Here is a 23,628-nt window from a genome sequence, read left to right on the forward strand (position 1 = left end):
CCTCCTTAAACATGATGTGTCCATCAAGCTACAGCTTGCTGTGTTATGCTGAAGTTCCTTCCTATACTTTTACATGAGACACTGAGAATGTCACATTTTCACAAAATCTTCCATATGTGACATGCTGGCATTTTTCCTCCCGCCCCCCCCTCCAAAAAAAAAAGAAACCTTGCATTTCTCATGATAAAGTATTCATAATTTCGCTGTAAAGGATCCACAGACTTGAACTCCATCAAAATTCCTCTATGCAGGGAGCAATGTATGTATGTGAGATAGATGTGAGGCATTTAGAAGGCAGTGAAGCAGAATCTTCTGCTCTATGCTAATAGTTTTTGTTTTGCTGATTGGTTAATTTTATTTTGCCAAACATTTTTACAAGGTCTGTTATTGTTGGACATTTTAAACTAACTTGTTATATGTTTTCAATTTTAATAAAACCTTTAATTGGGAAAGATTTCTCAGGGAAGGAATTATCATGTTTCTGTCTTGCAGGTCACCAATACTCATTTTCACAAACGTGCTTGTTGATAAACTTGGCAAACTATGTCTTAAAGGAATGTAGACTACTGATGTGTTGGGAAGGCTGTTTTAGCAACTTCATGCCTTAAATGATTGAAACTCTTTATTTTTAATCTAAATGCCCAGGTTATAGCTATCGGACTTTGTACCAATACAATCCCTTAATTCTTTTTTCCCTTGATGTTTAATTGGAGTTGTGGTTATTAAAAAATCATATTTTCTCTCAGCCTTCAAAATTAATACTTTCTTGACAAAACCATCTATTCTCAGTCTAAATTCTTTTGTCTGTTCTTACTTTTATATACTCTGCAGCAGTCTCTTATTAGGCATACTTTCACTTTCCCAATGGCCTGTTAAACTTATTTCTGGGCAGAGAGATGAAAACAGATAATCGGTGATTTGCATACTCTCCATATAACAGTAATATGCATTCAGCTTCTTGACCCTCACATTCCTTGATTGATGCAGTGACCTTTTCCATTACTGGGCTTTTGAAGGAAAGGATATTCAGGACAAAGGAAGACAGTATTCAAGATTTCAAAAGAAAAGGAACATTTTAAGAAAAGGAATTGAGGACAATGAATGATTCAACATATCTATTCATGGCCTTGTGTCTAGAACTTTGGCTTTTTTTGTGCATGCATGGAAATATGGAGCACATCACTTAGACTGAGGAGCTTTCAAAACTTCCTGGGGATGCTGACTCCCCTCTTCTGCTGGCACCATTTTCAGCTCCTTTAACAAATGATTAATAGCCCAAATAACTTTTCAGTAGAACTGGGGCATGGTTTCAGGAGAAGAAGAAAAATATATTCAGGAAATACAATGTTTAATCACACAAAGAAAGAAATCAAATTCCTGCAAGCCTACGTGTTTATTTCTTCAGGTCTTTGGGTAGAAACTAGAAAGACCTTCAGCCTTCTTTCAAACAGAGACTGAAATTGGCAATCTTGGCGCCCTTCTTGACAGCAAGATTTGTGGTCAGTAGCCTGAAAAAATGATACAGGATTGCAAGAAATCGCTATTTGTTACCAAACTATAAGAAAAAATAGGTGACTGTTATCACTGCATTGTTTTAAGAACAAAATTACTGAATCCCTGTACTGTGGAAAAAAAAAGAAATTGAATCTACCAAATTGCATTGGAACACAAGTAATTTTGCAGTGCCTCTGGAACAGGAGTTCTGGATCGCACATAGGACACTTTTCTGTTAGTGACATCTTTACTGTTCTGAGTATATAAACAGATTCACTTTCAAAGAACACGTAAGTGTGGGGATTTTTAAAATTATTCTTCTGCAGGACTAGGCAGTATCATTCACCCACTGTTTCAAGTAGTGGTCAATGCAGAAGGAATAGTGACACCATTGCATTGAAACTAAGCAGTGCTTGTTTTTTGCATTTGGTAGGGTGAATTCACAGGTGAATATGGAAAGAAAAAGACATCACAGACATGCCTTCTGCCATAACCAATCCTTCCATCATTGGAGAAACATCCCCTCTGGAGATGTGCAGCGCAGCTGTGGCAGGGTGCCTGTCCTCCCTCTACAGCTGAGGAGCTGTCAGACTATGACCTGCACAGGGAAAAAAAGCACAGTTTAAGTAAAAAGAGTCAGTGTCACATGGTAATGATTTTATACTTAATTTCTTGCTTATGTTTCTGGCCTACAGAAAGCTGAATGTTGCTGTTCAAGCAATGTATTGAAAAAGGGGGATTATAAGGCTGTGATTCTACAGGTGCCTGCATTTATGCCAAGATTAAGAGATACTTTGCACAGATGTTGGCATATATCCATGTGGTGCTTACAGAAAGCCATAGTCTGAGGCTTTGATTTTAGTATTTGTTGTATGCTGCACACTTGCTGAGCCTGCATGGAATCCTGCAGGCTGGTATCAATATTTAAAGACTTTAAAAAGATGGAAAAAAAATTAATATGTTTACAAGATTTTTTTACTTTCTCCTCCCAGCATCTATGTTTCTGACATAAAACCCACTACATGAATGGACATGCATAGTAACAAATAAATAGGAATGCATAGTGAGAACAGATGCATTTTACTGGCAGAAACCTTAGCTGAATTGTTGTTCATTTTTCTTATACCTTTTCTTCCCTTTTTTCTACTTGAGGATGCATTTATTCTATACTTTCTGTAGTCTGATCATAAAGGGGTGACTAGTGCTTAGCTGTCAAACAACACAACTCTTGCCTCCACTGGATAAACTTTAACTATCTTTCTAGGGCTTTTATAACACCATTAAGCTGTCCCCTTTCCTTTTCCTGGAGTTTTTATTACCTATGCAATTGAAGTGCCATTATACCTGGGAAAACAGAATGTTATCTCTAGACATCTTCATCTGTGATTTTTATAAATCTCTTCTGCTTAGGCCTCCGCAGACTACACAGGATTTGTATTCAGTGTAAATTATGCAGGATGGTCTCGGGAAAACCTGGAGAAGGTAGAAATTGCCTTTAGGGGCTTTCTAAGTAAGGAGAAAAGTACATTAGTTTCTAAAGAAATTGTCTACTCAAGAAACATGAAATGGTACCAAATATACTCCTGAAAACAAGAAGACAGACAGGGGTTGAGAACTGGAAAGCAAAATATCTGAGAATGTAGCAGCATCATAGCCTTATTTTTCCTTCAATCGCACATCCCATTCCACCTCTCTGAGGAAGTACAGCATTCTGGGTAGTAACAGTGAGGAAAAGGCAAGGACAATGACAGAACAATGTATGTCATTTCACTTCAGGACAGATTGACCTTAACAAGCACTGAGGTTAAAACTTCTTAGGAAAATGCAACAGAAACATTTGTAAAAATCTTGTTTTCGCACTGCACCATTGCCAAGGGAGGCAAAATTAGTAGTAGCTGTCCACTCAGGCTCTTATCATGAACTCCTATGTCACAAGCAAGGTTCACCAGAAGTATTCCAGCTGTTCGTCTTATAGAACAAACTGCTATTTCTGGGAAAAAATAACCAATGTCAGGTGAATGGTTGTAAGAAGTGCTCTGAAGGGAGCAATGGAAGCAAGCACCACTGAGCTTCCTCATAGGCAAGATGTCATATAATCCTCCCCACAGTCTCATCAGAGAACGCTTTAAAACTTGCTAGGCCTCCTCTTCTTCTTACTGCTGCTAGGCACTGTCCCAGAATCTCACCGGCTAACAGTGGCGTGACTCCTAGCCTTGGTGTTTTCCTGAGCACGCTACAGCAGGTGTTCTTGGGTCAGCAGCAACTTTTAGCTTATGTAGGTCCGTTTTCTTGATGGTGGGAACTCAGCCAGCTCCTTTTCATTTACAGCTAATAATTGCACGCATTCACTGTCTTCCTTTTGGTAAGTAAAAAAGAGTTTAGCGCCCCCTTACAAAATACGCTTGGAGCCTGACCCAGTACTTTCTCTGTACACCTTTCTGTGTGTTTTATAGGGGAGCCTGCATGAGCCAGGCAGCTGAGTGACAGTCTGCTGTGCTCCTGCTGTGCCTCCTCGCACCCCAGGTGTTGCTGTACTTCCTATAAACATTCTGAAGTTATTGTTTCTGACATCCTATGCTAAAGATTTTTTTTCAGTGTAAAAGCTTGGCAGTGTTTCTGCAGAACTCTTACACTAGCAGCTACCTCATGGCAGCAATATGTTTTGAGAGCTGACCTCAGTCACCAAATATTGACTGTCTTTATGTTCTCCTGTCCCTGGTTCCAGTTTGGTTAATACTTTCCTTTTGTTATTGATGCATCTTGAAGACATAGCTGAGGTGTGTAGTCAACTAGCAAATTAAAACAAACAATGAATATTACAGAAAGTAGCTGTATTTCTCTGTTTATTTGATGAGACAAACTTTTTTTCCCCAACATAAATTTTCTTTGAGAAAATGATACTACAGGCTTGCTGAGCTGCTTGCCATTACCTATTGCTGTTTTCTGTTGGGAAATATTCCCTGGCTTATTGCTCTTTTCAACAGCCTTAATTTCTATGTAATCAAACAATTTTAGGTTGAAAAGTCTGAAGAGAAAAAAGTGACTAGATTTTATATTTTTCTGCTAGCCTGACATAACAGATAAAGGCTGAATGACTGAGAGGTCAAAAACCTCTTCAAAGAGAATAAGACATCAAGCCAGGGCTGCTTTGAATTGAGCAGGTGCATAACTATGATGCTTTTTAAAAAAGCAAAGCAAAGGATGCCTTAGAAGAAAGGTAGAAATATGGGTGCATTGCCTCCTCCCGAGGGTTACTGTCCAAAGACGAAGCAAAAATCGTGTTTGTTACTAGGCTATACACGTGTCAGAACAGCAGGAAGAGGTGACTGAAGAAATAAGTGGACTGGATCAGAGTGATCATTGTGATGAGGCAGGGAGGCCATCCTGAACAGAAGGTGCAGCAGAGTAGTTTTTATGCCTCTTTCTATATGACAGCTCATAACATAGCACAGTGGCCTTACATTATTGGAGAGAACACCCAACACCATTAACCAGTCTTCAAAAAATCTCAAAGCAACAGAACCCCCCTGAAATTTCATGTAGAATGTAGTAGGTATCTGCAAAGCATTTGCATCCAAATAGGATACATTCTTCACGGGATAATAAGTTCATATGAAAAATCAGGTTGGAAGAGCCCTCTGGAGGTCTCCAGTCTAAAGCACAGGGCTTTGTTTATTTAGGTCCTGAAAATCTCCGCTGACAGAGGGCACAGTCTTCCTGGAAAACACGGTCCAAAACCTGTCTGTCCTCATAGTGAAAAAGTTTTTCCTTATGTCAAGTCTGAACCTCACTTCTTCCATTATGCCTGTTGTCTCCCATCGTCCTACCATGCACTGCTGCTAAGAGCCTGGCTCATAGGTGCTGGGGAGCTGCTGTTGAGTCCCCACAAAGCTATCCCTTTTCCCGGCTGAAGAAGCCAAATTCCTCTGATACGGCAAGTGCTTCTTCCTCTCTGCCATCTTGGTAGTCCTTTCCTGAATGTGCTCCAGTTTGTTGATGTTTTTCTCATATTGGGCGTGGGGCTAAACTGCACATAGTATAAAAGTCTCAGGAGTGCTGAGTAGAGGGGGATAGTCCTTTCCCTGGAAACTGCTGGCCATGCTTCTGTTCATGCAGCTGGTGCTGCTGCTGGCTGCCTTTGCCATGAGGACGCACAGCTTGTTCAGGCTCAGTTTGCTGACCACTAGGGCCTTTGCTGCAGGACTGTCCTTCACCTGCCTGTCTGCCCCCAGCCTCCATCCTAAGGGCAGGACTTGGCACTTGCCCTTGTTCAGTTTTACATCGTCCCTGTTGTCCCCTTCCTCCAGTCTGCCTACGTCTCTCTGAATGGCAGTTCTGCCACTGAACATATTGACTGTTTCCTCACCCCACCAGTTTGGTACCATACACAATGTTGACAACAGTGTGTTCCATTACCTTCTCCAGGCCATTAATAAATATGTTAAACAGGAAAGGTCCCATCAAAGACCCCTGTGGTACTCCACAAGTTACTGAGCGCTACCTGTAGACCTCTGCTCTCTGAAGCCAATTATCTAGCCAGTGTTTTATCCATCTGGCTGTCTACCCATCCAGACCATAATATACAAGACAGTTATGGGAGACAGTGTTAAAAGCCATGCTAAATGCAAAATAAATAGCATCCACTGCTTGTCCCCTGTTGGTGTTGGTCAGGTATGATTTGTCCTTGCCAATCTCTGCTGACTATTCCCAGTCAGCTTCTTCTCCACATGCATGGAAATGCGCTGCAGGAGGATTCACTCCACAAATTACGTGAGACTCCTCCATCAAGAAGTTATCCTGAACACCCACCAGAAATCCTTTGACTCTTGGGTCCCTCCTTGCTGACCTTCCAGGAGCTGGCAAACCCCTGCAACGTCCAGGTCTGTGGTGCATACACTTCCATGAGTTGTTTAAAGAAGATGTCACCAGCTTTCTCTCTCAGATGGAGCGGTTTGTAACAAACTCCTACCACAATGACACCTTTACTGACCTCTCTGCTGACCCTGACCTGCAAGCTGTCACCCAGATTGCTGTCCGTTGTGTGCAACAGCCCCATATACCCAAGCTGTTCCTGCTCATAAAGAGCAACATCCTACATCCTCCCTCGTGCCCTTTCCATGCTTGTCTTCCTTGGAGAGATTACATATGTTCTTTACAGCACTTTGATGTGATGGCACATACAGCAATAGTCCTCCTGCTTGTTTCCCAGGATGCATGCATTTCTGTACATATGCTAGAGGCTGTCATTCCTTCACCTGCTTTTACCACTCCTGAGGTCTCTCTTGTTCCCATCATCCTTCATCCTTTGTTTTCTACCCCTATCTACTATTTCTTTTTAAACTGTGGTCTGCAATCTCCCTCCCCTTAATTCCTGGTTTAAATCTCTCCCCACCAGGCTGGCCAGTCTGTTGGCAAAGTTGCCCTTGCTCCACTTTGTCAGGTCGATCCCATTTCTTCCTAGGAGTCCTCCATCTTCAGAGGATCCCATGGCTGTGAAAGTGAACACCCTGATGTTGACAACTACTGTGTGAGGAAGTGCTGAGCTGCAGAGCTGCATCCTCCCTCAGATCTTGCTCTGGATCGAAGCCTCTGCTGTGCTGGGGTAGCTGGTCCCGTGGGTGATGGGCACTGTGCCCTGTGGGGCATCCGCCACCATGGTAGTGGACCCTTGCTGCCTTCATCCATTTCCAGTCCCCTTCTGTGCATCCGTTTGCACACACTGCTGTGCCTGTCTGCTGTGCTCACCAGCAGAGGTCTTGCATCCTTGTGAATACAACTTCATAATTCAGTTATTTGTGGATAGGTTATCATCAATAATTTTCAATTAAATTTGATTTAGCTTAAAGTTCAACAAGTGTCTCTGTTTCTGCTTTGGTCATGTGCTTAGAGTGCTTAGTTTTACACAATTGCTTTGGTGATTAGAATAATGAGTGGTATTAGGTCCACATTTCTGGGGAAAGAATAACTCTTTCAAAATGCATATATTGACTACAAAAATATGTGCTGTGATTTATCAACAGGTAACAGCTTTCACGTGTGGAAGCTCACATTTTTTCTGAGATAAAATTGTAACAGTTTGGATGTACATCAAATCACTTGAAAACACAAATTCAAGGTGATAAAAACACTCTGTAGCTAATTTCATATACAAAGGGAAACACATTTGTTACACACTGAGTTTGAACAGAGATCTAAATTGTCTGTCTTCCTGTGAAGCTCAGTTTGAGACCAGAGCTTGGAATATTTAATTGGCAACAGCAAAAGAAAAGAAGCAGTGTGGGAATGACTTCCTAATTTGGAAGCAGGATAAAGGAAGTGCTTTTCAAGTACAAAGAAGAAAAAACCCAAAAAGTAATGTATAAAGTTTTTCAGCTTTATGTAGAAAGATCAGTTTTGTGACTGTTACTTTCTCATGCAAATAATTCACAGAGCCATGCAGGAGGCAGTAGGTGATAGAAGAATTATTATCTACAGATAAATCAGCATGAAATAATAAGATAATATTTTCTGAAAAAGAAAGGCATGGACAAAGCTGATTTTCACTGCTCAGTTAGGCAAATCATATGTTTTAATAACTATCCAGCACTACCAGTGATGACTCTTGAACAACAATGATTTACCTATTTTGCCAGAACTTTACATCTTTTAGCAGATCACAAAAAAAAGAAGACCAATATAGGCTTCGTGGACAATGATGCTTCCTTTTCCTTTTACATTTTCAATAAAAGGGGACTTCTTGCTAATTTTCAGTCTTATTCACTTTTCTTCCTCTTAAAGCACCCTATTCTTAAAGAACACTTAAAGAGTAACAAGATCATTAAACTAAACATTTGGGTCCAAGCTTGATTGTCTTTCATAATCTGGTTCATTTTTGTCTTAGAACACACAGAACAGTGTAAAGCAAAACAAAAATAGATCCCTAAAGGATCAAGCTGTTATAACTGCTAAGCACATGCCATTTTCCTCTGCAGTAGCACCTACTCTATGTAATGTGATGCACAACTTATATTTCACTTTTTCAAAATAAAAAACTTGTTAGTTTCCTTGCCAATCAGTCATTTGCTAGCTCATTAATCTTTTTTGTTTTGAAAACACCATTTCTATTCATCAAGCTGCTTAGTTTAATATCAAGTACAGTTATAATTGGTGTGAATAAAATTTATAACTAAGGAGGAGGAAATTAACATAAATTGTCAGCTAGACGAATCTGAACAGAAACAATTGAAGGCTGGAACTCTTGCCATTGTAATTCAAAAGTTCTTTTTAGAAGCTGCTGTCCATCAGAGAGCTGAAGAAAGTTTCATTGTGTTTGCTTTATAAGGGGATTCTGGTACACTTTTGACCAAAACACTTTCTTATTACTGATTCCATTTCCCTTCTTTCTCTTTCTTAACAAGTACAGCTTAGTGCTTGTTAGGTACTTGGTAAGTACAATGCTTGTACAGTATAAGCATTTACATATGTAGTACTTGATTTTTGTCTGTGCTGTTTTGCATCATTGTGCTGTGGCGGCGTTGGAGGCTTGAACTGAGCCAAGTGCTCCATTGGGACGTATGTTCTACAAAATGCATTTTAAGTGATGATTACTGCTTCAGAGAACCTACTGTCTTGTGTTATATTCTATAGGTAATATAGAGTCAGTGCTCTATAATTAAACTAGATACTGTAAACTGGTAAGATTTTAATAGTATCTCATGTCCTGAACCTTTTGTCATTTGTGCTTTCTTGTAAAAAGTAGTTGAATAAACTAAAATACCTAATATATTGCAAAAATAACTCTAATTTAAAACAAAAGTAAAAGATATGAAAAATATGAAAAAAGTGAAATGAATATGTTATATTAATAATTTTTAATAGAAAAAAGGAACATGGCACGTATATGGATACAAGAATTTATTTTTAACTTAGTTGAACTATCAGCAATCTGATAAAAGGATAAAAAATAGATATTATCAGCCCAACTACAATAATACTAATGCTATTACAGTATGAATAAATGCAAAGCCTCATTAATAATAGCCTTAGACTTGTTATGCAGGAAGGCTTACTACTATCTCCCCCTTTCCCTGGTGGGATGCTCACCTTTCCTGTGTGCCTCCAGGATGGGAGAATGATAGTTGCAGTCCCTTCAGGAGGAAAGGGTGAGGGCTACAAGTTGTCAGTGTCTTGGGATCTTTGCTGGGAGGGGTTCAAGCTCAGAGGGTCCCAGTTAAAGCCGGATAGTGGCACAGTCACCTCCTCCAGCCTCAGGTCTCTCCAGGGGCTACTGTTTGTCACGCAATGACTCCCCACTGTGGTCTGTTGGGCCAGTGCCATGATGGGGATCACAGGGTGAACCTAAACCAGGAGACCCCACAGGCACCGCTCCTCTCAGCAACTGTCAAAGCAGACTGAGGCCACAGCGAGCCTGGAAGAGACCCTCTGCTGCCAGGGAGGTACGAGGTCTGCAGCTTGATACTGGTTATGGCAAAAATTGTACTTACTGGGATATATGTCAAAAAATTCCTCTGTCCAATTATCATAATTCAGAACAGGTAGACAGGAGCCATGGAGATGGTGATTTCTTTATAAGACCATGAATTATATTATAATAATTTTTTTCCCCCACAAAGAACCCCTGAACTAATGTCTGCAATTTTTGTTATTTTCAAGATGAAACCTGTCACCTAATGATGGCTTGCAGCTTCCCATCCTGTCTTTAGATATTATTTAAGCGCTTAGCTGTATATATTACAGTTAAACATGATGACTAACACAAAATTAGGGGACAGGGAGTAGACAGCTTTCAAGACTGGGCCTCCAACCAAGAGCTGTATTTTCCCTTATATCATTAAATTAGTAAATTCATCTTCTCAGAACTCCAAATATGTTCTCATCTTCTCAGAAATTGGCAGAAGGGAGGGTACATTAACAAGCAAGTGAGTTTTATACAGTTTTAATGAACTCTTATGAGTGCTTCTCTTTATGTCAGAGAAAAACAACTTGGCTCTTTTTTTTTTTTTTCCTGAGGCTGTGTTAGCCAGCTGAAAAAGCCAACGACCCTCAGATCACATCCTTAGTTTCTCATGCATCACATCTCAATGCATTGTGTACTCCCATGGAGATAGTCTCTGTCTTTAGATTGCCATTCATGCAGATGAAAACATACACACACACACACACACACACAAAAATTCTTGTTGTCTGCTTCTTGACATTCACCAGTATTCCCTCTGTATCTGAAATAAACCAGCTTTAAAAAAGAGGTTCAGCTGTGGAGACGATATTTTCAGTGTGTAGTGTGCAACAGTAATTTTGACAGCTTCTGTGAGCTGTTGCCATGAAGGAAGAAAAGTAAGTGAGGTGAGCATTATACAGATGGTGACTGGCTCCCACTGATCTAGACATGGTTAAAATAAGTCAAAATTCCCTACAAAAAGGTGTTGATGACATTTTAGGTAAACACAAAAACCTCAGCAATTTCAGGCTTAGGCATAAGAAAAGAGAGGGCAAAAATGTGAAAAAAGGCCAACTGAAAACCTGAAGAAAATAATTCTGTCTACAAGAACATTCCTTAGAACATTAGCTCAGCTAATTTCTTTCTAGTACTCCCAATGCTTTCTTAAGCTGTGGCAGAATTTCAAAAGCAATGTGATGTTCCTTTCCTCCACCTTTTGAATGGATCTTGTTCATGAGGTTAGGGCAGAGCTCAATGGAGTTCACTGTATGAAACTGATTTGAAAGACAGAAGGGAAACAAATGCATTTAGTTGGGTGATCTTTGCATCCTTAATCACTGGAAGTCACTGGACAGATGCCCAGGAATGGCTAAGGCCATGAGTTAAATGGCTAATGTCCTCCTACGTAACTATTTTGTTTGTATGGATCCATATCCAAATCCAAGCTCTAGACTGGAAACACAAAATTACTCTTACAGTGATGCCTTTTTCTTAGTCACCACATAACTATATCCCTAGTCCCAGCTAAAGCAGGATAGGCAGCCCTACGATTTTTTGAGGCTGCCCGCTGACTCTAGGAACGATCTTCTCTACTTTGGACAGCGATTCAGGTTTTCAGGACTCCTGGGCATCCAGAAAGGTCAGAAATGCCCACTGCATAAGTACAGCGTCTCAGTCAGACAGGCAAAGTGAATTCAGTGTGTGTCAAATACAAATCTGGTAGTCATGGAATTGGGTGGGGTTTTTTTTTTTGGAAAAATGGTTAAGTGCAAAAATTTAAAGTAGAAATATTTGAGCTAGTTAACAGCTGTTTCTGAAGCTCCTCAAATGTACAAAGCATGGAGGAATTAAACCTGTTTCAACCAACACAAGGTACTGTGTGCAAGAAGTGCAAGGGATTCTCCCTTGCTGGTTCCACTTTAATAGCAGCATTGGTAATGCCAGTTCCTCACTGTCAGTGGTAAGACCTCGGCTATGGCTTATGCATAATGTGTACCAGGGATTACAACAACATGCAAAAAACCCACGAAATAACATGCTGAAAAGAACTTCAAACAATGTTAAAGTGGACTAGAAGAAGCTAAAAGACTGTCTTTAGACCCATAGTGGTTTATATGTTTTCTTTTCTTGCAGCCCCAGCTCCCCTCTCAGGGAGCCCCAGCTCCCCTCTCAGGGACTCCCAGCTAAGCCAAAGAGTGGCAGAATCTCCTTCCCCAGCCCCAGCTCTCCTCCAGGGGCTTGTCTTTGTCACTCACATGCTTTCACTAACCCAGATCAAGCAACCTCACCAGTAAACAAATATTAAGTCAGCTCAGGCCAAGACATGTCCTTAGATCCTGCTCTGTCAGGTCAGTTCAAAGCCATGGCCTTTTGCTTGTATTGGCTACATCACAAGTTTTATGGTCAATAAACATCATTGCCTTCTAAGGAAAGGAAAAAATAGAGACATCCAAACCAGAATGCATTCAAATCTAAATTATTTGAGGTTTGACAGTGCCTGCCTGTGAGATACTGATAAGGTTGGGACCACCTAGTCTAGAGATGAGAAATAGTGCTGGGCTTATTTCAAGTCTGCGGTGTAGATGAAGTGAAGGAAAAATACACTGTATTTTCTTAGTTGCTGTAAAACAGGCAACCAAAAATTTTTCTGAAAATAAGGAAGTATACAATGTACAAGCTTACCAAATTCCTTGTCCTTGTTTTAATCACAAACAGGTGACATGAAGAGATTAGTAGAATTCCAAAAGAATCAAATAGTACAAGACAAACATAAAGTGCTAGAAGGAAATTTATCTTATGACAAGGCACAGATGAAGATGAGAGGGTAGGAAAAAAGAAATGTTATCTTCCATATTGGTGAAAATTGAAATACCAGAGAACTTCAGGGAAAAAAATGATACATACACATTGTCTCATCTTTCTTGGGCTTCCTCCTGAACAAAATTTACTGCAATATATTGTACAGCTTGTAGGATACAGTCTAGCCCATAGAGGATGGTTGCATGAGGAAACACAGTTCTGTCAGTCATAAGAATAATATTTTCTGATTAATATATTTCAGTCTTCATACTAATATTTGCACAATGCTAGTTTACACTAAACAGTGCTATAAATCAGGATTTTCTGTGGAAAGAAGAAAATTTTCATAGATACTAAGTAAAAACCAGCTTCCACATATAGGAAGGCTATTTCACAGTGTTCTGTAACAGAGGTTCTTTCCTCTAAAGGTACTGCACAGTGCCAGAGGATGCATACAAATCAGATGCAGCACAGTAATTTCCATATGTAAATGTGCACTATTTATATCTCAATCAGTGTTGTTAGAAGTCAGATTTCGCAAGAGGTCTGGGGGAAGTAAGTTTTTAAGGCTACTGAAATGTGATGGGTTCGGAGCTTAGAATTCTTAGGCATGTGGGCTGACAGCTTTTAGTCTCCTGTGGGGAGAAGCAGCTACTACCATCAGCCAACTATATGTCTTCAATTTTTTGCCCTGAGCAAGGCCAGTAAACATCCTACTGGCAAATTCTTTATTTTCTCATTGTAAACGTATTAAAAATTCCTCAAGATTTTCTTCATCACTTCAACATCTTCTTGCTGTCAAGGCTTTTCATTTCTTGGTCTTGTCCACACACCTACTCTCATTTTCTCTTGTTTCACAGCCAACATTTAGGCAGGACCCAAGTGACTCAATTAAGGCCATGTCTTCCCCCTCACTATTTGATAACCTCCTGCTTCTTGTTATGCCTGTGAGAGCGACACAATCCATCAAGAAGCTCACGCTTTTGAAACCACAGGTGGCTTGCTCTTTATCTGCTTTAAATAGGGATGTGCCACTACCACATGTCCTGTTCATCTGTGCCTTGATTTGAACATCTTAATTTCAGTCCTGTGCCTTGAGGCATAGGTAAGATGCAGTGGTTGGGATTCAACATCCCCCACATGGGTGTCTGATGCAATTTGTGATGCCGTGTGGCTACCAACTTCCGCTCAAGCAGGGCTGTGGTCTCATGTGGTTCTGTGGTGTATCTCCAAGTGGATGAACACAAGAAGTTATCTCAAGTAGTGCTAGCTACTAGCTACTTGCTACTAATATTTTAGCACTTGGATCTTTCCTGCAGTAATATAGGGAACTTGCCTGGCCAACTAACTATATATATTCTTTGAGTCATACCTGGCTCTGTGGCAGGAGGAAGCAAAATGGTAGTCCAATTACAAGAGAAGTAGACAAGTGCTTCCTGACTTGTAATCTTGGTGTAAAAAAAGCCCAGCATAGTCTATCTGTAATCTTTAATAGGATATGTTAGATTACCTGAGTCCTTAAGAGGCGCCTTAAGAGGTACTTCAAGGGTCTTGTGGGAATGAGTCACAATTCAGTCTCATGAATACAACTGGTTAAAGCCTGCATTTTAACTCATCCAGGTCCCTTGTTAAGTGTGTCATCCTATAGCTTGTATACAGAACATACCCTGCCATGATGAGGTGGAGGTGACTGCTTTTTTAAAAGTGGAGCACATTATCCTTGAGTAGGAACTGCTGGATATTTTTCAAGATTGGGACCCACAGTCATTTGCCTCATGTCAGTGAGCCAAATTTGATTGTATCTTTTACAGATCTTCAGGCAGAGGTTCATAAATCTGTTTGTGTTACTTTGCTCAAGAATAGCTGTCAGACATGCATCGCACATAGATTACTGTATTTTTATTGGATTGAATAGGTCTATGGCACCAGAAGCACCTCTGTCAGCAGTCTTGATGCTTTTTAGGGAGATTTACTAGTGGTACAATGTCTCCACATCTCAAATTCTATTTTATTATCTGTGAGATGTCAGTCATTCACCATCCATCAGCTTAATTTATTTTATGCAGTGCGTAGGCCTCCTGTGAAGTCTAGATGTCCAGCTTTTCCAAGCTATAGCTTGTATCCAAGGTACAGAAAAAATCCAACTCTTTGAGGTCAGGTTGCTCCACGGAGTATTTTCTTCTGAAAGTCTGTGTTTTCCCTCATCTTATAATCAGTATTTTTAAATGACGGTTGCTTTGCCCTTTCACATGTGAGTTACACTACATCCCTCTCAACAGAGAAACCCACGTCTGCTGCATAATATGGGTGTCCTGAAGCAGGGACTCCATATTCCAGGAACTTTTTCCATCTCAGAGCCTCTTCTGGTTCTTCATGGAGCTTGGATTACCTGACTGATTTATTCAGAGTTTTTCAGGGTCTTCCTGGGACCTTGTAATCCCTATACTGACTGATGCAAGCCTGCCTGTTGCAGCATTTGTGCTTTGCTTGGCAAACAAACTTTAAATAGCACTTTCCTTACAGACTATATCTTTTCTTGCTGGCTTTTATTCTGGAGTATGGTCTTTTTCTGTCTTCAGCGCATTCCTTTCTTTTGCACCCATTCACAGTATAGTGCTGGGGTTTTATGACATTTTGTGTGATGGACAGAGCTCAAAAACTCTTCTTTGCGAAGGAATTGCACTCACCTCTTTATGTGTTGCTTTCTTTGGCTTCTTAAAATTAGTAAGCAGTTCTGACTCAGAAGGTTATAGTGTTGTGCAGTCAGCGTAGGAAGGGCATAGAATTAATACAGCTGCTTTAAAGCTAGTCATAAAAATATAGTTCCACTAGTGTTAAGTAGGTTAAAATAATCTGATTTTAATCACCCAAGAGCTGATGGAGAAATTGACTAGTTGTCATCAATTCCCACAGACATTGTTGTGTCCTCTTTGTGTGTGTGTGACCCAGTGCTGCATGCCAGTGTGTTTGTTCCCATCTTGTGCTGAAACACGACTGCTGATGCTTTCATAGGGAGTTCATCAGCCTCATACAGGCCTCAGTCAATTCTGTTACTTTTAAATTCCTAAATCCTTTATTGGATATGACGTTCAATGGCAGCTAATACTACAGCCATTACCTGGTTTTTGTCTTCTGGCAAACGTCTTTCCTCAGCAACGAAACAATGAATAAGTTCCATGGTGAAGACTGATGTCCTAAAAACTGTGTGCTTGCTTTTCTACCCCCTATGGTGGATGCTTGTTACAGATTGAAGGGAAATAGCAGTAATTAAGTGACATTAAAAAGCTGCTTCTAGAGCTGCACTGGATGGACAAAGCTTTTAATCTGGTGTCGCGGTTTAGGTCGTCTGGGTTTATTTTACCACCATATCAGTTCTCACTGATTCTACGGGCTATAACCCTGAATGAACACTCTGCGGGGGAGGCTGTAAAGTAACAGAATTTAACTCACCATGGATGATTTCCTTCACTGGTTGCAGGCAACTACTACAAAAATGTTACTTCACAAACTTTTGACATTTTTGTTTCTAGTTCTTTTCTTGTAATGGTTGCTTTTGTCATGTAATAAGCTTGTCCTGCTTTTAGCAGTACAGCAAAGAGTGGTCATGGAATAAAACTGCTAGATAACAAACTACAAAAAAGAATTCATTTTACTTCTGGGGAAGACAGCTTCATCTTGTAAAACACTGGAATATTGTTGGGAATATGATTTGTTACACAGCTTTAGTTAGCAATTTAATATGTATTAGTATTTTTGAGATAGTACACAGTATTAGGTTGTATAATTCTTAACAGCATTAGCCATTTTAAAACAGCAATTTGATGGAATTTTTTACAATCAACATGGCGACTTAGTTAAAGATTCGAGAATGGCAAGGTTCACTCTATAACTTAAATCGAAGAAATGCACAAGGAAAATTGAGGTATACTCAAGTTAGAATGAATCAGAGGGACTGCGGATGCAGGGATAAGGGTGACCCTGCCATTGAGTCACAAGGTTCAAAACAGACCCCCTTGCTTTCTAATTTTCATTCAGAGAGAAGTCTAGGTGCAGGTAGATCCAATCTTAGTCTCAAACTTGGTCAATGAATTATATGAATAGGGATAATATATATGTATGTATAGTCAAATTGCACACACCCCCACACCCCCAAGGTTAACCTGTGAAGAAAATTTCCCTTTTTGTGATTTTCATAAATTACTCTCTTTTATGTGCTGGCATTCGTCAGAGCATGCCTTGTGAACCTTGTGAAATCAGGCCTTTGAGTCCTCGCGAAATCATCAGCAGATAATCCTTCAATCCTCATGAAATCTGTCATGAGAGGCATCCCAGCCCAGGGGGAGATACAGAATCACACAGCCTGCTGTGGTCCCGGAGAGTTCAAAGGGTCTCCCTCTTGGATCACTATTTATAGGATCGAGATGATTGGCTTTGGTCAATATTTTACATTCTAGCCACATTTCTGGTATGCAAGTGAGGGAGCAGATGGCCCAGGTGTGGACAGAGGTTGCCTGGTGCCCAAGCCGTTATGACTAAGATAACAACAAAGTAGGGCTCATTCTGGGATCCCAGAGTGGCCTGGAGGGCTGAACCACCACAAATATATATATATGTATGTATGTATGTATGTATGTATGTATGTATGTATGCATATTTTTAACACATAGGTAAATGTGTTCGCTCAGAATAACATTCCTATATTTGTGGTTTGGCAGGCTCCAGTATCCAAATTCTAGGGTTTTGAATCAGACACACACAAAAAAATACTTTTCTGACCCTCTGGGCTGTAACTGGTTTCCTTTAATGAGTTTAAGATTTGGCTTGCACATTTTCTGGGAAGCCCTTTTGGCAAAGATGATTCGTGTCATGCCTTTCAGGACAAATGCTTCAATATTTGAAGAACATTTTGAGCTGGCCTTTGCTGAATTATACAAAGATAATATTTCTTGGTTGAAGGAAAGGCAGTGACTGGTGCAGAAAACCAGAAAGTGAACCAAATTTTCTCTTCTGTTAGTCTACTTGTTTTCTTTGACTCTTGTGAAATATATGTAATTTTCCTTTGATGAGTTCCTGTTACCATAAATTCCAGTTAGCTGTGGGACTAATTTAAATTGACTAGGATAGGAACCGATTGCAGGTTGTGAGTCTTGTAAGTCACACCTGGTGTAGGTAAAAGTACCAGTTACCTCAACTCATCCACCTCTTGTGAAAAAAGATTTGTTAATGTCTGGCAAAAACCCAGTGTACATTATCATAGCTCAGGTGGGACATGCTTAGAGGATGCACTCAGACTGCAATAACAAAGAAAAATATAACTTCCAGAGCAGATCAAACACTGCCTAATGTTCAGAGTTTGCAAAAGCTGTGGATTGTGGCCGACTTCTGGTAACAGTTATAAAGCACCTGCATGAATTGGACTGCATGAATTCTGCAGTTCATCCTGGTACAAACACACCACAGTCAAATAGGAACGTGATAAAATTTACACTGTTTAGTGTTCAAAATATAGCCCTGAAAAACTCTAATTGATAAGTTGTCTTCAACAGAATGGTGCATACTGGAAAAGCTGTAGATGTGCCTAGTTGTATCTGAGACTGGGCTCTCAGTTTTTTTTCTCAGACTTATAAAGAAATCCAGGATGACTCTCTCTGCTTTTAGGAGCTGGTTGTTGAAGGTATGCAATTGTTCATGGGTTGACAACCAGCAAAACTAACTAATAATAATATAATATCAGTACAGTTATGCCATTTTCACTCTGAATATGCTGTTCAAGTTTGACTCAGATGTATTCACCAGAATTTCATATAATTGCAATAAATGTGAACAACTGCTTATAAAATGTGAATGTTTTCCTCAGATTTAAATATACCACACTGCTCTTCTAGGATTTATAAGGAAATTAAAATCTTGTTTCTTTATTGATATGAAAATGTAGCAAAAAAATGAAAAGAAAAAAGTGTTAAGAAAGTTGAGTTCTCCTACATATATTTAAATGGCTAATAACTTATTCCACTGTCTCACATACTCTTTTCAGCATGTTTGGACATTATTCTGTTTTTAAATTGATTTTTTGTTATCTTTTAAATAGAAGCTGTCTTTGAGAATGGTACTGGATAGGCGACAATACTACACATTTCAGTATGTTATGATTGTTACACCTTACTGATAGATTTATTTTTTTTTTTGTGAAATCAAAGGGATTTTAGAGTTTGGACAAGTTTTCATGGAGACCTAAAACTCTGAATCCTAAGACTTTTATTTTTCCTAAATGGTGATGTGAAATCTGTTGTATAGCTTTATCAAAAGACCTTCACAGGAAAACCAGTCTTTCTTTATTTGTTCCTTCTCTCAGAGAAAAGACTGCTTATTGAAGACGCAATCTATTGTCTCAGCAAGAGCAACTCCTTTAAAACACTGTGCTAGAGAACTTTATCTTAACCTACTTTAATTTAATTAGGATTAGCATGTTTATTTAGATTAATTGCCGGCCATTTATTTAGCTAGTAACTATTTGCATTCTTCAGATATGAACTATTTCTAAATTACTTCAAACCAAACTGATAATCTGGATTCATATGTTATTTCCCATCAAATTGAGAAAAGAAAATTACATAACATAATGGAAGGCTTTTATTCAGTGGACTGAACCTGCCTATCTTTCCTTTCTGTTTCCAGATGAGGATCCACTGAATTCAGTAGAAATTCTGAATTCAGTGGATTTGCTCTTGATTTATATTGGTTTTATGGAAAGAAGCTGTTTAAAGATGTGCAGAACAAAAACAAAGACAGCAATCCAAGGGATTCAGAAGGGGATGAAAGTATCATTGTCTACTTTTAATAGCAGATACAAAATTAAAAATAATGCTTGCTCCATGAAAATCGTAAAGATGTTAAGATTTATCACTTCTCACTGTTCTCAGCATTAGTGTTGTCACTTCTGTTTAATATTCTGTTTTCTTTGAGATGGCTGCAGTTACTAAAACAGAAAAGACAATTAAGTTCTTTTCTATGAGTCTAGTCTCTGAAGCCAAAGGAATTGCATAGATTTACTCCAGGCAGGTCCATAGCCATGCTAATTTCCTAGATGGGTATTTAGATAATTTGGTATTTTCCAGCAGACTTTAAAATTTGGTTATGTCTCCATACTAAAAAAATTAAAGCTGCATTTAAAATAATCAGTCTGCATCATTTGACTCATGTCTTTCCCATAAATGACACTAATATATGTCTCCAAACCAACATATTCTGAGATGTTTGTTTGATAGGACTTGTAGTATGGCTCACATTCTTCCAAATCCCTATTTTTAGTTATTTAGGGTTGTTTGTTAATGTTCTAGATTGCAACAACAGAAATATATTAAAAACCAACCTTTTGCTTTGGAGGTTATTACTCTGTACTTACTTTAGAGATTGAAATTAGGAAGGACTAGACTTTTTCCCCTCCCATGATAGTCCACTTCCATTAATCCAAATTATGTTTCTGAAACACCGTGCTGAACATGCTCTGGCCTCTCACAGCTGCATTTATACTGGTAAATTAAAATTCCCAGAAACCTTTCTGGGTACTCTAATGTGATCATACACAATGTTGAACTTTGACACTGTTCTATGCTGCTCTCATGGCCCACGCCAACTATTTTCCAAACAAATCCCAGGCACAGGCGGGCTATAAACCCCACTTTTTTCCCAAGGAACTTATGGGTGTGCATGTTGTCAACCTGTGCCAGCTGGCTTCAGTGTCTGGGAGCGATGTGGACCATATTTCATTTATGGCTGGATCCTTTTCCTGGTGGGTCCCTATACTGGATATCACAGAACCACAGAATGGTAGGGGTTGGAAGGGACCTCTGGAGATCGTCTTGTCCAACCCCCCTGTTTGAGAAGGTACATCTAGAGCAGGGGGCACAGGAACACATCCAGGAGGGTTTTGAATGTCTGCAGGGAAGGAGACTCCACAGCCTCCCTGGGCAGCCTGTGCCACTGCTCTGTCACCCTCACAGGAAAGAAGTTTTTCCACATATTCAGGTGGAACTTCTGTGTTCCAACTTACGCCCATTGCCCCTTGTCCTGTCTTTAGGCACCACTGAAAAGGGTCTGGCCCCATCGTCTTGACACCCATCCTTCAGATATCTGTAAGTATTGATGAGATCCCCCAATAGCCTCCTCCAGGCTTAACAAACCCAAGAGTCTCAGCCTTTCCTCATGAAGGAGATGCTCCAGCCCCGTGTTTATCTTGGTAGCTCTCCACTGGACTTGCTGGAGCAGCTCCCTGTCCTTCTAAAACTGGTGGGCCCAAAACTGGACACAGTACTCCAAATGTGGCCTCACTAGGGCAGAGTAGAGGGGGAGGATAACCTCCCTCAACCTGCTGGCCACACTCCTTTTAATGCATCCCAGGATACCGTTGGCCTTCTTGGCCACAAGGGACCATTGCTGGCTCAGGGTCAACCTGCTGTCCACCAGGACTCCAAGGTCCTTCTCAGTCATCTCAGAATATATGAATATATATTCTGCTGCTCTGAATAAGTACTGACTGTTCATTTGATTTCAGTGCCGTTCAACAATAACAGACAAAATCTTGTCAAACACTTTTCAGAAAGGGGGATTACTGATTACTTTTTAAGCATTTTAATAATTTTACTGTGACCATGTTTGTTCATCAGTTTAAAACACGATTAAGGTGAAAGATATTGAAAATCCATATTTAGTATGTGCTGATATTTATATATTTTAAATCTTCATTGGCACAATTAGGTGCATATGTACCATGTATAGCCAGAAAAAGAGGAGAAAAAGCATTGTAAAATAGAGAATGTGTAACCCAGCATATTTTATTAAGTTTATATGAAAAGTAACAGGCATTTCAAACTAGAGGTTGTATTGGTAAATGATCCACTCATGACATAATGTTTATCTAACTAGTCTCGTAATTCCTTTAACTTCTAAATAGTATGATAATTACCACTATCTATAGTCTGGTTATCCATGCAGTTTAGGATCTTACTTGACAGTAGAAGATAGGCTTTTTGAAGCCTTTCTAAGACAGCTTTTTTGCAGCTGACAGTTACAGAATATAAGACAAGAGGTTGTCAGGCTGATGTCAGTCACCTGGGGAATGTGGACCCATCCCATTTCTTTGTATGGAAAGGAACCTTTTTTTTTTTTGTATCTCTGCAGCACTGTCCTAAGACCTGTTAGGTATTTTTGTTCCCACTATATCTTCTGTTCCTGAATTTTACTCAGCTCAGAAATGGAAGCCACATATAAATATAAGTGTACAATGGCCAGTTTATGCCATCTCTCCCCCTGTGATAGCATTATCTTGAGTGTAAACAACTTTTCCTCTTCTGATATATTTGCAGGGACTGATAATTTCTTGCACATTCTTTCTGCTGGATGGAAAAAGTCTCTTGCAATCTCCGGCCATTTAGGTTTCCTTTTAATACTGCTTATCTGACAACTGATGTCTGTTCCTCAAATATCAAAATATGCAGTTGTTTGTAATTTCCACTAAACAGTTTATATCCATTATCTTATTAAGATACTGTATTATAGTATTGTTGAGGTAGTTCAACAGATAATATGCCCACTTCCTATGTAACTTAATGGCTGATTCTATTGTAGGGGCCTTTCTCCCACCTGAAATATTTCATTCCCTGTCATGAATTCCTCCAAGAGACATACCATTTCTCCAGTTCTGTAACTGCATAATTTAGTCATCCTGTAGAAATTATGCATGGGTATGACAGAGCCCAAACTGATTTTTTCATTCCAACATATTTCATAAGTATCTGTTATGTCACAACTTTTCGACAGCCAGAAATTGCAGATAACACACACAACCTTGCAAGTGTCCTCTATTGTCCTTATAAAACTTTAGTTATCTCTTTTTGCTGATATTTTTAAATGAAAATTCTTGTCCCATGCCAGAATCTGAGATCAGCCCTTTTCTAATTCAGGTGACATGTCTCTTCTAAATTTGACTGCACACACAGATGAAGAGTACATTAGGAAAAGTGCAGAGATACTAACAATGTAGAAAAATGTTAGTTTCCCTGAAGTTAGCCCAGCTTCAGTGTCACTGAGATCAAATGGAAGCTGTATAATTTCAGGTGTATACACCTATGATCTCTTTCAAATGGCAGTTTTTAGTCCAAGTTTTCCAAGAAAATAGGAAACAGTACGTGTTTTGGGGAAAAAATTAACCAGCCAAACATTTTGCTTAATTTAATGTATTACTCATCAATCTACAGAAGAAAGTACCAGCAAGATGAAGAAGAAAAATAAAGCCACAGAAAATATTATAATGAATTTTTTAAAAAATTGTTTTAATATATTCTATGGTTGTGATCTTTATCCATATGAAAAGTCTGCTGGATCTATATCATATCATCATGCCACACAACACATGGCATAACAGACTGAATTTATTTTAAGGCAATTGTAACTTAAATCATGCTATTGATTTAATATTAAATTCCCATTATATTCAGTTTGTCCCCAAAAAGATGATGATCTGTGATTCTTGTGAGTGTATGCTTTGTTTTCCATGTGTATCACATCTGTTCAGATCTTACCTTTAACACAAAATTTGTTACTTTAATCATTAAACTGTGAATAGAACTCTCCACACACTGCATACAGTTTAAAAAAAGTTTAAACTTTAAAGGCTTTTTACCTTTGGTAGTGCTTTGAATAAATACTTTTATTAATCAGTGAATGTTCTCTTGTAAAACACATCTATTGCTTTTGGGATTTTATTGTCTTTGAAAGAGGTTAAACTGAATATTTTTGAATCAAAGCTGAAAGGCATTGATTCCAGATGATGCTTTAGTGTCCTATAGGAACTGTATTTAGATCAGCTTGTTCCCAAGTCTCCTCTCTGGCACAGTCTTTTT

The sequence above is a fragment of the Phalacrocorax carbo genome, chromosome 2 (assembly GCF_963921805.1).
Source record: "Phalacrocorax carbo chromosome 2, bPhaCar2.1, whole genome shotgun sequence".
NCBI classification, from domain to species: Eukaryota; Metazoa; Chordata; class Aves; order Suliformes; family Phalacrocoracidae; genus Phalacrocorax; species Phalacrocorax carbo.